Source organism: Piliocolobus tephrosceles, chromosome 7 (genome assembly GCF_002776525.5).
Source record: "Piliocolobus tephrosceles isolate RC106 chromosome 7, ASM277652v3, whole genome shotgun sequence".
NCBI classification, from domain to species: Eukaryota; Metazoa; Chordata; class Mammalia; order Primates; family Cercopithecidae; genus Piliocolobus; species Piliocolobus tephrosceles.
Genome location: NC_045440.1, coordinates 98,805,821 through 98,819,136, shown reverse-complemented (window position 1 = coordinate 98,819,136; position 13,316 = coordinate 98,805,821).

The window sequence follows — 13,316 nt, the reverse complement described above, 5'->3', positions numbered from 1 at the left end:
CTGCTGGCATATTTCTGGGAGAGATATTTTATTTTCTGATTAAAAAAAGAAAAAAACTCAAATAAAATCACTTTCTGGCATTGCCCCTTCTTCCTTCTTTTTGCTGTGAATGTGGACTGTAAAACCAGACACTGTGACAGTCGTCTTGCAACCAGTAGTGACAAGCATGAAGAGGAAAATGCAACCCCTAAGGATTGTAGAGGAGAAACAAAAATATTCTGGATTATTGGGCTTCACGGAGTCACTGAATCATCTCTGGAACCACCTACCTCCAGCCTTCTTGTTAAGTGAGATAACAGGAACATCTGTAATGTTTGAGTCACAATTAGTCGCATTCTATTTTCTATTACCTGCATTCCAATATTTCATAACTGGGACTTTTCTTACTTCCACATTAGATACATGGATAGTGATGGTGTTTTATTCAACTTGTTATTCCTGCACACCTAGCTTAGAAGCTGGTACATAGTAAGAGCTCAAATATTATTAAATGAATGAACAAACAAAACAGGAAACAAATAAAAAGGGATTCAGAATTTTATTGCTCTTCTATTATATACAAAGCGCTGCTGGTCGCTGAGTAAGGGCTGTTCTTAGAATTTATTATTTACTTGAATATTTAAACTATAGTATTTACAAGGCACTGGTTACAAACTATTGTAATTCTTGACTCTTGTCCTTTGATTTATATAAATTATGGTTTATCAAAGTGCATGCTGTTTGCTTATTTTCTTAATGCATACATATTCATTCTTGAAGCTTTAAGAAAAATAACTTCCTCTATTTCCTCTATTATGTTTATTAGCAAAACCCTTTTTATGAAATATGGAAACTATTTTTTCTTCTTTGAAATTAGTTAAAATTGGTTCTGCTGAGGATTGTCAAATTCTGGCTGTTTGCTGACATCATTTCATGTAGAGCACTAGGGTATATACCATCCATGGGGTTTCAAAATGTTTGATGTTTGAAACTTTTAAATTAAAAAGAAATGTGGAGCATTGATCAAATGGAAAGGTTTTAAATATATCTAATGCAAATTGTAATGAAGCAAAATGTATACTCGCTTACAGTCAATGACCCATGTTAGAAGAAGGTCTAAAATAACAAAAAGAACAGTAATAATGCAAATATTATGTTAATAAGTCTGGGGATTGAGTTTGTGGGAATTATAATAAAGTTTCTTTTTTCCTTTCACGCTATTCTTCATCAGAGCTCTAGTGAAACAAGAGTAATAAAATTTCCATCAACAGGTGGCAACACTTGTATTGTTTGCTTTTTCGAGTAGGCCTTGATTGCATTTCAGAACAAATGCATTGATAGTTGGCAAAGATGAATATGATATTTTTTTAAAGCAACCAAATCCAGAAATAACATCCTCATGCAAACATAAAATGAAAACTGTGACAGAGGAAACCATGAAAACAAACAAACAAACCTAAACCCTAGCACTACTTGTGAATATGGCCTGAGAAACCCCAGGGGCATTTCCTTAAGCACAGATAGATGGAGTCTCCCTAGGCTAGAACAACCCAGAAGCTCACAGTAGAAGGGTCAATGGTCACGCAACCGGAGATATAAATAAGATGGAATACTCTTTAGCTATTAAAAGTGTTGAAGTCTGGGGTACCCTCCAAGTCATGGAAATGTGTATATGGAATAAAGCGAAGTGAAAAACCAGAACATAAAACTCTGTATATATACAGGTTACAGTTTTGCAAAAACTCATGTGTGTGTGTGTGTGTGTGCTTGTGTGTGTGGGTTGACAATGATGGGAGAGAATTTGGAACCATGTCAATGGTTTTATGTTGAGCCAGCCAGTTCTTTTTATTTTTTTCCGCCTATGGAATTTGTTTAGATTCATGATATTAAAAAGAAAAGAAAAGAAAAGAAAACCCATAGCACTAAAACCAGCCATTGTACCCTGAAAGAGTTGTCAGGCCTTCTTGAGCTCATGGAGGTTTGTAGGTTCAAAAAGTCCATTTGAAGAATGCAGAGAAGCATGAAGACAAAGATTCCATTTTTGCCCCAGAAAATTTTGTGGAGGCTGTTCTCCATCCTTGGCAGGTCTCTGCCTTCTTGTTTCTTCACACTGCAGTTTAGACAGCAGGGAGAACCTTGTCTGTTTATTAAGTTTGTGAACAAAGGCTGATTGCTTCCCTTGTCAATAAATAAACGTTATCTGCTTCTGTTTCTCTGCTAAATTGAGTTTTTGCTTACCCTAACTGGTTATATAAAGGCTTTATGTACACAGGAAAAAGAAATGACAAGGTTGTGTAAGCAGGCAGCCCTGAGTAGAGTTGTGAAGTCAGTACAGTTTATTTCTATGGGCTCCTTGCTTCTTCTTTATGCATACTTTCCCTCAGTGGCTCATGAAGCCACTGTTCTCATCTTGTATCAACCTCGAAAGGAACCAATGGATTTCTTCCCAGGATTCTTTAAATCAAGACAAAAGAGGGACTAGCCCAAGGAATGATCACTACAGACTGAATTTTGGGTGTGGAAGTGGGTTTATATTTGAGAATGACAATCTTAAGTCATACCACATAGGCAACAGTCCTTGTAAAAAGCCAGAACTGAGGAACAAACCTGAGGCACAGTTTAATTTACTGGCTCACCACCAAACAATTAAAAGGAGGTAAACTTAGTATTAGAAGCTAGGTCTGTGGAAAGCAGAAGGTGCAATGAGAGGCTGTGAGAGTTCAGAGGAATGAAGATGAACCTCCCTTTCTCTTCCCATAGGAGAGTGGAGCCTGGACACTGTGCCCATAAAATGTCTCAGAATTGTTGCCGGTGTAAGGCACAGTATGATATCAACAAGAAGGAAGAGGACAAAATCCTCTGATTTTGAAATGATGAGAGACAAAGGAGAAAAACTACTCACACCAATGATTCAAAGGTAGGTTTCCTCTGAAATGTCATCCTGTAATAAGAATGATGTTAAAGTCCAAAACTTTCTCGAAAGTAGCCACAAGAAGGTCAGATTGACCAGACAAAGTGGGTGCTTTGGGGCCCATCTGCTCCCAAAGTCACTCATCAGACTCACTGCTACTTTTCTCTATGCACAGGGCTGCCATTGGTCTCCTGAAAACCCATAAGAAATTTTTGATCCTTCTGTTGACTCAACAGTTCTGATTTTTCTGCCTGGCTTATTGATAGTGGTTGCTTACATTTCAAGTAAAAACTGCAAAATAAGGCATCCAGACTTGTTGCATCACAAGGCAGGAAAAGACAATTACTGAAAATCTAAAGAGAGATATGTGACTATTCAGCAACAAGTTCCTCAGCTCTTCTAAGATCGTGGAACAGATTGGCAGCAGAACTGGAGAGAAACTGTTTTCTGTACTGTATGCCTCACTCTCTCGTTTACCTGAGGGACTCAGGTTTTGAGGTAATAGAGATGCCAAATCCTTAGCACTTTATGGTATAGAAGGCAGCTCCATAGCCTTCAATGTCAAGAATAAAAACTCATTCAAACCCCTCTAATTTGAAAGATTTTTTTCAGCTCCCTTTTTCATCTGAAAGTTGTATTGTTGTTGGCCCAAACACCACTTTTTGATTGCCCTTGCTGCTTGCTGTGAATGCAATCTCTAAAGCACTCTGTTTAATCTTTGAATCAGCTCAGGAAGATGGAATTACCATCCCTGGAAAACTGCAGTTTAGTTTCAAGGAACCCGCTGCAGCTGCAACAATAAGATGGAAATGTGGTTTGGAGGAGGCAAGGATTAAAGGTATGGGATTAAGAAACCCTTGTTTGCCCTAGTGAGTTGAATGATCACATAAATCACAGGCTAAACTTGGCTCTGTTCAGCTCATATTAAACTATGTAGCATCAGAGCCTCCCCATAATCAGGATTTGTCATCTTGAGTATCAGGATGGAAGATGCAGATGCCAAAGAGGGGCCAGGGGAGAAGAGAGGATGAGAAGGAAGTGAATAATTTTGGAGACAGTGACTACTATTTTGATAGGAACAAGAATGTCTGCACTATTTCAAGAACCACATATAAGGACAAGAGCTGTTGGAAATGTGCCTTCCAACTTCAAAATGTGCCTGACCATTAGAACGCTGATAAGGGTTGGGGGAGAGCAGCTGGAACTCTGCAGGCTGCTTGGGTTTCCTTTCTTGATATTTATTCCTAGATCACATTTGCAGCTGCTTTTATCTGCTCTTTAGAAGTTCTTGTATTTAGGGAATCATTCATTGTGAAATAAAAACCTGTTCATTGACCTGGAAATGTAATCTATTAGTCAGCTACAAAACTAGTTGTCTATTAATGCAAACATATGGAATATGGAACTTTCCATTCTACCCAAGATGCCACTTATGGACGCTCAAGTTTATCACACCCCGTGATGCTCCCATATCAGTGCCCTGGGCTAAGACATTGAAAATAATACTCTCTTCAAGAGAAAGTAAAACAGTACACACACACACACACACACACACACACACACACACACGCATCTATAATGCAGTAATATAGACAGGGAAATGGGAAGAGGTTTTTGAAAAAGAACCAAAGCCCTAAATGAATAACCAGCAAAGAAAAGACAACATACAAATGCAGTTGTAAAATTAAGGCCTTTAAGAAATAAGGCATAGCCAGATCTTCTTCAAATGGGGCCAAAGCACATTGGGATTTGGGGTAACAAAAGAGGAAGTTAGGGCAGGGTAGAGGAAACTGACTCCAGGATAGCTAATGGCATGCTATGTTAGGACACAGCAAGCTCAGGTGTGCTATGGTACCAGCTGGCCCAAAACCAGTAGGCAAGGCAAGGTACTGAGAAGTTCCAGGCAGCAGTGGTAGGTGGTTGTGTGGGTGACAGTCAGAACTGCAGGGGCATGGGGCCCGAATGCAGACTAGGCTGTGTAAGGCCCACAACCAGGCAAAATGAAGTTCATAGTGTGTCCTAGCTCTATGCAGAACCAGGAGTTCTAGGCAGGATAACCAAGCAGATCAAGCTAGAATCAAGACATCTATATGGGCGCAGTTCTGACAGAATGAGGGTGATGAGATGATACTTCCACTTTAGACCACATTAGACCTGTGGCTCAATCTCTGAATGTGAGATCGTGCTGGCAATCCAACTTTATTTCAAATCACACTGGAGGGCAAAGCTGAGGCTACCTGTCTTGGTCAGGGCTGGACCATGTGTTGGCCCTATAGTGTTACTTGTCCTTCCTTTGGGAATAACTTTTCTGTGATTCAGTGCAGTTTGGGCATTGCCCTCCCAGTGCAAAAGGGTGGGAATGTGTCTCAGATCTGGCCAGTCAGATTCCTTTATTCCCCATCCTACAGTGATTTATCCAGAGATAAGCATATGGCACAAGCTGAGCCAACTCTTCTATGGAAGGTCTTCTCCTACTACTAGCATTTATTGAATGCTTACCCTGTGCTGGGAACTGTTTAAATGCTTCAGATGCATTATCTCATTTAATTATCATATAATTTGATAAGGTAATGCTATCATTATCGCCTCTTTACAGATAAAGAAACTGAAGCAAAGATAGAGTAACTTGTCTAAGATCATACAACTAGGTGGTAGAGATAGACTGTGTAATTAAGCAGTCTTGGCCCAAAGCTTGTGCTATTAACATGAAAGGAAAGACACACTTCCCTGCTCTAGGACTATAAACTATAAGGATAATAAGCTGGAACTATAAGTGGCCATCTTCCCAGGCCACAGAGTGGGAGTGTCTGCAGTAGAGGAGAATGAGGCCATATATTATGAAAAGAAGGGAAAGAGACCCTCATGATATGGTTTGAGTGCCTGGATCTAGGTATGCCTGAAGCTATTCAGCTCATGGACTTTTCAGTTACATGGACCACTAAACTCCCTTTATTGCTTAAACTAGCTAGAGTTGGGTTTTTGTCACTTGCAAACAAGATTCCTAACTAATACAGGCTGGTTTGTAGCATACTTCAATATGCAGTGGGGAGCCTAGAGAAGATGAGAATAGGAGAAATGAGTCAGAATGTGTTAAAAGCAGGTTGGCATCCTATGACACGCATGCCATTGTTGTGGCATTCCACGGCTCCAGCTGTCCTTACCTTACTATTGTGCTCTGCTTCAGTTGACGGTCTATAAACCAACTGTCTCTGCACAGACACAGTTCAATGGCCCCTAGAGAGAAGTCTAAAGCTAAAGCAATGCAGGGTTATCACCTCACCAGGAGAAAATGTTTACTCTGCGTTATCAATGCCTGGATTTATAGCATACTGCAAATAACCTATAGAATGCTGGTTGAACACAAAAAGGCCATACCCACGAAACTGTGAAAAAAACAAGACAATTGCAAAGCTTGTGCTTTAATATATACCTACACACCTCCTTTAAAAGGTTGGGGGATTTGGTGATTGGATGGTTAGTTAGTCCCTCAGCAATAGCTAGACAGATTCAATAGTTATTCCACCTTTGACTAATTTGAAGTGTCCTTTCTAGGTTCCTGCACTGCAGAGCAGTGTGCCTTTGTGTGGCTTGGCCTTGAGGTTAATACAAGAGAAACTCTTAGAGCTGTATCTGGCAAGTAGTAAGTGCTCATTAACCAAGCACTATTCTTTTCTTCTCTTCTTGGTTTTCCAAAGATTCTACAATACTGGTATTACCTTTCCAATTAAAAAAAATATAATAAGTTGCTGATTCTCCCCAAAGGAAGGACAAATTCTTTACTTGGAAATAATTCCCAGCAAAACTGGATTTATGGACCAGAAAGCAATTTCTAAAGCTGATAACAGGTTCTATGGTGAAAATAAATGAGGAGGGCTTTAACAACTGTATGGACTACTGGAAGAAGCTCCAATCAATATTCCACACATGGACAATAGTTGAGCTGGAAAAAATTTTTAATTCAAAGGTCAAAGCTTGAGAAACAGGCCAGGCGTGGTGGTTCATGCCCGTAATCCCAGTACTTTGGGAGGCTGAGGTGGGTGGATCACCTGAAGTCAGGAGTTTGAGACCAGCCATGGTAAAACCCCATCTCTACTAAGAATACAAAAATTAGCCAGGCGTGGTGGCGGATGCCTGTAATCCCAGCTACTTGGGAGACTGAGGCAGGAGAATTGCTTGAACCTGAGAGGCGGAGGCTGCAGTGAACCAAGCATGCCATTGTACTCCAGCCTGGGCAACAAGAGCAAAACTCCATCTCAAAAAAAGAACAACAAAAAAAAAACTAACTTGAGAAACTAAGGCAAATGAATGCCAAGAGTCAGACAGCTGATGAGTAGCAGTGCTGTGATTCAAAGATCAGGTTGGGAGACCAGATGTGCTGGCTCACGCCTGTAATCCCAGCACTTTGGGAGGCCAAGGCAGAGGATCGCTTGAGCTCAGGAGTTTGAGACTAGCCTGGGGAACGTAGCGAAACCTCATTTCCGCAAAAAAATTAGCTGAGTGTGGTGGCGCACCACTGTAGTCCCAGCTACTTTGGAGGCTGAGGTGGGAGGATCACTTGAGACCAGGAGGCAGATGTTGCAGTTAGCCAAGGTCACACTATTATACTCCATCTTGGCTGACAGAGCCAGACCCTGTCACAAATAAATAAATAAATAACAAACAGAATAAAGGAATAAAGATCAGGTTAGTACAATTAAATTGTGCCAGCCTCTTGGTCTCCCTTGACAATGAAATTAATTATATTCCTATTTTTTTAGTGTGTTGTAATCTGAGTTTTAAAATCTGAATTATCATGATTTTCCCTGTCTTCCCATAAACTCACTTGAAAAGCAGAAAGTGCTTGGTCAGCAAGAACCTTCAGAACTTTGTAGCTGAAAGGAACTTTAGAAATCAAATTGGGGTGAGGAAGACTGGATTAAACAGATGTCTTTACCATAGTCCTTCTCCGAGTCTTGGTTGTGCTAGCATGCACTTTGATTCTCCAATATATAACTTTTCTCAAACTTATTTGACAATGGAATCTTTTTTCCTCAAAATTATTAAGATCTTGAGGTATCCTGAACACTGTGTAGGAAGTGGTGTAATACATCTCTAGAGTCCCCTCCTGGGCTCACATTTTGTTCTGTAAATCCTAATTGTGTCCCTGTAAGCTGAGGCCTAGAGTGACAAATCCTTTATCTCAACTCCCTCACTAACCCAGGGAGGAGGGGAAGGCGGTTGTGGGGAGAATGGGAGGCCTACTGGGAACTCCAGGTTTCTGTTCTCTCTCAGGCCCTCAGCATGTAGGGAGGGAGAAGCCAGAAACTACAGCTGCCGCCCCAGGCCCCTAAACTCCATTCCCTTCACTGTAGCTTTGAATTCCTCCCATGTGTAATTATAAAGTATGTATTCAGTTATTTACTTTCCCTGTTCCATGCAGAGTGTGTTACTGAATAATACAGTTCACAAATAAATCCAGCTTTTCTGCTGCAAGGTCTGAATTAAAAAGATTACAACCCTCTGTCATTCCAGTTTTAAAAGAAACCACTACTTATGTAGCTTAAAAAAAAAAAAATGGAAACAATGATTCTCTGTCCTCTCAGAAATGCAAGCAAAATTGTAGAATTAAGACGTTTACATGGATTTTGTTGTTTCTAACAGCCTTAAATTGCCTCATTTAGGAAGGTTAAAAAATAAAATGCCCATGTTTCTTGGATTTCCAGGAACTGAGTCTGGCAGCCGGTTCACTGTTGTCTTCTAGAATTTGAAGCAAGAAAAATTACAACCAAAGTGGTGTCAATTTGCTCTATTTATCTTGGGAATTAACTTCAAAGCTTAATTGTCAGAGACAGTGACCTCTATACTCATGAAAATCCCCAGGGAATTACAAAAGCAGACTACTTGAGTGGAATGTGAATGTCATTCTGAGAACAGGCCTGCACAGCGCCTGAAGGAAAATGCTTAGCCCAAGAAGGATGGAGCTGACCCTACAAGCTTCTGTACTTCATTTCTCAATACTCAGATCAAGTTCCTAACCCATGGCTTCTGTCTGACCCATGTTTCTGCCACTGAGCTGGTTCCAGAATTGCCTGTGGATGTGCCCTGCTACAGAGAGATGAGGTACCCTTGAAATTGGCTGAGCTCAGGTGTAACCACTGACCCCACTCCACTCCTGAAGACCTCTAAGGAGATAGTGCAGTGGCCAGAGGATGAACTGAAGTAGTTTGGCTTGTATAGGAAGGCCCCTGGGCAGTGTTTTGTCTGGAAACTTCCCCTTAATCTGGCAGAATTTGGAACAAATGTTTGGCTGAAACCATATACTATCAAATTAATAGAACAATTGTAGGATAGAGAACAATAAGTCAGAAAACAAAAATGCAAGCATACTGCTCATAAAGTCTACTTTATGAAAGTAAGTAGAATGCTGAAAAAGTACATATTGTGCTCCGTGGAATAACCACTCCCACCCCCACCCGGCCTGCTCCAGCCTGATCCCTCATGCACATACTTAACTTAAAACAAAAGGAAGAGGAGAAGAAAATCATTTGAGCAAATAATGTCCAAGCCTCTGCTGTGGTCAGTGGTAAACCCAGATACCTAGCAGATAACATCATGGTTGTAATGAGGTAACAGTGAACAGCCAGGAGAGGCACTGGCTTTTGGTAACAGCCATTTTTGTTAAGTACAAAATACTTTGCTGACTGGCCCCGCCCTAAATCACTGCCTTGTAAGAAAGGAGCCCTGTCAGAACAAAAACAATCATGCTGAACTAGATGACTCTCTGGAATACACGACAATCTCCTTTCCTGGATATGTCAGTGCAACTTAAAAGCTAGTTAAGTATACTTTCTTTTACTCTAAAAGACAGAACTCCTTAATTGATTTCGCCTTGACTAATGAATGGTCCCTCTCACTCCAGGAATGTTGTTCCTTTTAACCAAAGCACAATTTTGGGAGGGACTTTAATGAAATGATGAGGTAAGTGGAGACTTGCAGTTAGCAAACCAGATAATCCAAATAAATTCTGGTAGTCAGATATCGAAGCCAGATCAACGAAATGCCTGGATCTCCAATTGATCTAAACAGGCCTCCAGGATAGTTCACTCCTGATGGTAACAATAATTAACAGTGGAAAATGGAAGAGATAATTTGGGAATCATGCAGAGTTTACCATCTCAGATTGGGAGCAAGTGAGAAGCCAGTGAAAGGGGAAAAAATAAGAGAAAATACTATCAGTAGGAAAACAGTTTTTATGATTTGGCATCTGAGAAAAACAAGATAGTTGGGAGTAGTGGTTGCTGTTTTCTAAGATTTATCTATTCTTAGTTATTCCTAAGCAACATTTTGGATCAATAGTTCTCAAACAGCCAATTTAAGGACTCTTGAAGGCCAGTCATTGGAGGAGGTCTTTAAATATCAATAGCTAGATTTCCAGATCTAGCTCTAGAGCAAGTCAAGTATATGACCAGGGAAACAGTACTCCCCAGGTTTAGTAGATAAACACTGGACTTTCAAAAACATTTGGATAGGAAGAGATAAGCAATAGGAAGCCATTGTAGGTGTTTAATGAATCAGAGGAAAGTGATTTAAAAGGGCTTTAAGGAAATTATCTGGCAGTAGAGGCACAGTGGCCTGGAGTAGTTCTCTTCAAATTTAGTCTATAGGCAAATCACCAAGGGAACTATCTTGTTAAAATTCAGATTCTTATTCAGGAGGTCTGCTGCATTTCTAACCAGCCCCCAGGTGAGGCCAATGCACCTGGTCCTCCAGCCATACTTTGAAAAGTTAGGCCCTGGGAGGACGGCTGGGGTTGAATGGAATTCTGGTACTCAGAGGCTATTGATATGGCTGAATACTCTGCTGGAATCCAGTCACCACTTTTTCCCAGAGCCAAATTACAGCTTCCATCTAGACTGTTATCTGGTCATAAGAGAAAGAGCCTTTTGCTTGAAATCAGGAGCCCCAGGTCTGTGCTGTGGAAAAGCCAGCTAGTATGAGAAAAATTACTTTCCTCCTGAGCGTCTGTGGCCACATAGGTAAAATGAGAGACCTGGGTTATATCATCTCTAAACTACATTCTATGATCCTAAATCCTCTAACTCCAACACATAGAATAGGGTCTGACCAAGTTAGGTGGGCTTTTCTAACTCTGCAGGTTATTAGGTATTGTATTCTAAAGAGTCAGCATGAGTATTTTACATCCTTTGGTATGTCTGTTGTAAAACATTCGTGTCCTTCCTATATATCAGTTGTGTACATTACTATTTAGACATGAAATAACACCCTAAAAAAAGGGAAATACATTTGTATGTGGAGAGTTGATAAAAGAAAATACTATTGTATACAGACTGAAAAACATTATACTTTATTTTTAAAATATTGTAAGCACTGGCATAAACAAGGCATAGCTTACAGATGTGTGTAAATCTGCACAGATTGTGCACATTTACTATTTGGAGGGGGAAAATGGATTTTAAAAATTGTTTGGACTATATGTTCTTTTTCATTTTAGCAGAGTGGGGAGTCAAAAGAATTGAATTACAGGGCAGAATATAAAATATCTCCTTTAAGGAAATAAATGTGTAATAGGAACTATCTAGCCAGTTCTCTTAGGCATGGGAAGCCCCTGGGGCTCATGTAAATTGTGTATAAGTATGTCTTCAGTGTCACTCCAGATGGTTTTGGAAGGAAAGAATCCCTCTCCCCATATATTGGCATCAACACCCTGCATGTAACCTCCATACTCGAACTTGCACCAAGCCAAGCAGCATCCTGAAGAGTAACTCTAGGTGAGACTGGGGAGCCCTAAGCCCTTCCTGCCACCTTCCCTCCATACCTGGAAGATCATGTTACTAAATATACTTCTAAGCTTGGAAGAGAAAATACAGCCTGTAAGTATTAACACAGGACAAGGCTCAGAAGCAAAGTTAACCCACCAGGTAGAGAGGTCAGGCCAGGACAATTTTAAATGGTAATTAAGTCTCTCCACACTTATCTTTAGAGATTGTCCTTGAGCTCTGGCTGAGCAGGGCCTTCCCTGCTGTGTGTGGGGTCTGCTTGCAGTTTTGACTCTGCCCCTCTGGGGAACCTGAGCTGCACATTTTTTTCTGCAGCCTCTGACTATGAGGTTATATTAATAAAAAGGCCATTCCTGCCTTTAGCAGGCCAAGTCTCCTTTATATGGCAACAGGACCAGGAAGAATCCAGGACTTCAATACAGGTACTTTTCCACTAGTGTGTACTGTTTTGTCTCATTTCCTATTCCATCTTCCAAGGAAAAAATGAAGTGCTGCTGCAGAATACCCAGTCACCAGGCCCACCTGACACCTAGTACATATCTGACAAAGGGAATGCTGCCACATGGTACAAATGGCCTTCCCCAACAATCCCCAGCTAGGTTCCTGAAACCTCTTTTTTCCAAGTCCGACCCACTTTCTCTGTTCACACCTCCACACTCTAAGAAGAAAGCTGCATATCAGCAGCCACAACTAAGAGTGAACAAAAAGGGGCAAGTAGTGGCAATATGCTTAGGGGTTCCAAAGTAGAATCTTGCCAATGCATATAGTGCTTAAAACCATAAAATCAGCAAAGGTGTCAGTGAAAACTATCTAGAACCAATGACAGTGATTATGGTGCCAGCACATATAAGATGACATATATAGGCTGGGCATAGTGGCTCATGCCTGTAATCCCAGCACTTTGGGGGGCCAAGGTGGATGGATCACCTGAGGTCAGGAGTTCAAGACCAGCCTGGCCAACATGGTGAAACCCCATCTCTACTGAAAATACAAAAATCAGCCAGGTATGGTGGCATACTCCTGTAATCCCAGCTACTCAGGAGGCTGAGGCAGGAGAATAAGTTGAACCCAGGAGGTGGAGGTTGCAATGAGCTGAGATCATGCCACTGCACTCCAGCCTGGGCAACAGAGCGAGACTCTGTCTCAAAAAAAAAAAAAGATTACATATATAAAGAACAAAGCACAAGGCCGAGACATCCTATGGCTGAAACTGTTGGTTGTCTCCCTATATCCATTCTCCTTTTCTTTAGTAATAGAAGTCTGAATTTAATCTGGGTACATGGCTACCCAGAGTAAATACTACATTTCCCAGCCTCCATTGCAGCTAGATATGCCTGGTGACTAGCTTCTGGTTTCTGTGGAGTCTCCTTAGAGAGGTGGGGCTTGCCCTCCTTCATGCCTTCCTTCTTGCTATGGGTCAGAATGCAGCTATCTTGGACCATAAAGTAAGAATCATGGCTTGAAGTTGGTGAAACCGCATGACAGAGGGAGCCCAAGTACCTGATAATGAAAAAGCTATCTACCATATTGGCGCTGACTTGTCTATATTTATGTGGGAGGAGTCAACCTCTCTGTTGTTTAAACCCATGTTAGTTTGGATTTTCTGATACACACAGCTCAATTGTATTCTAATACTATCTCCTTCCTCA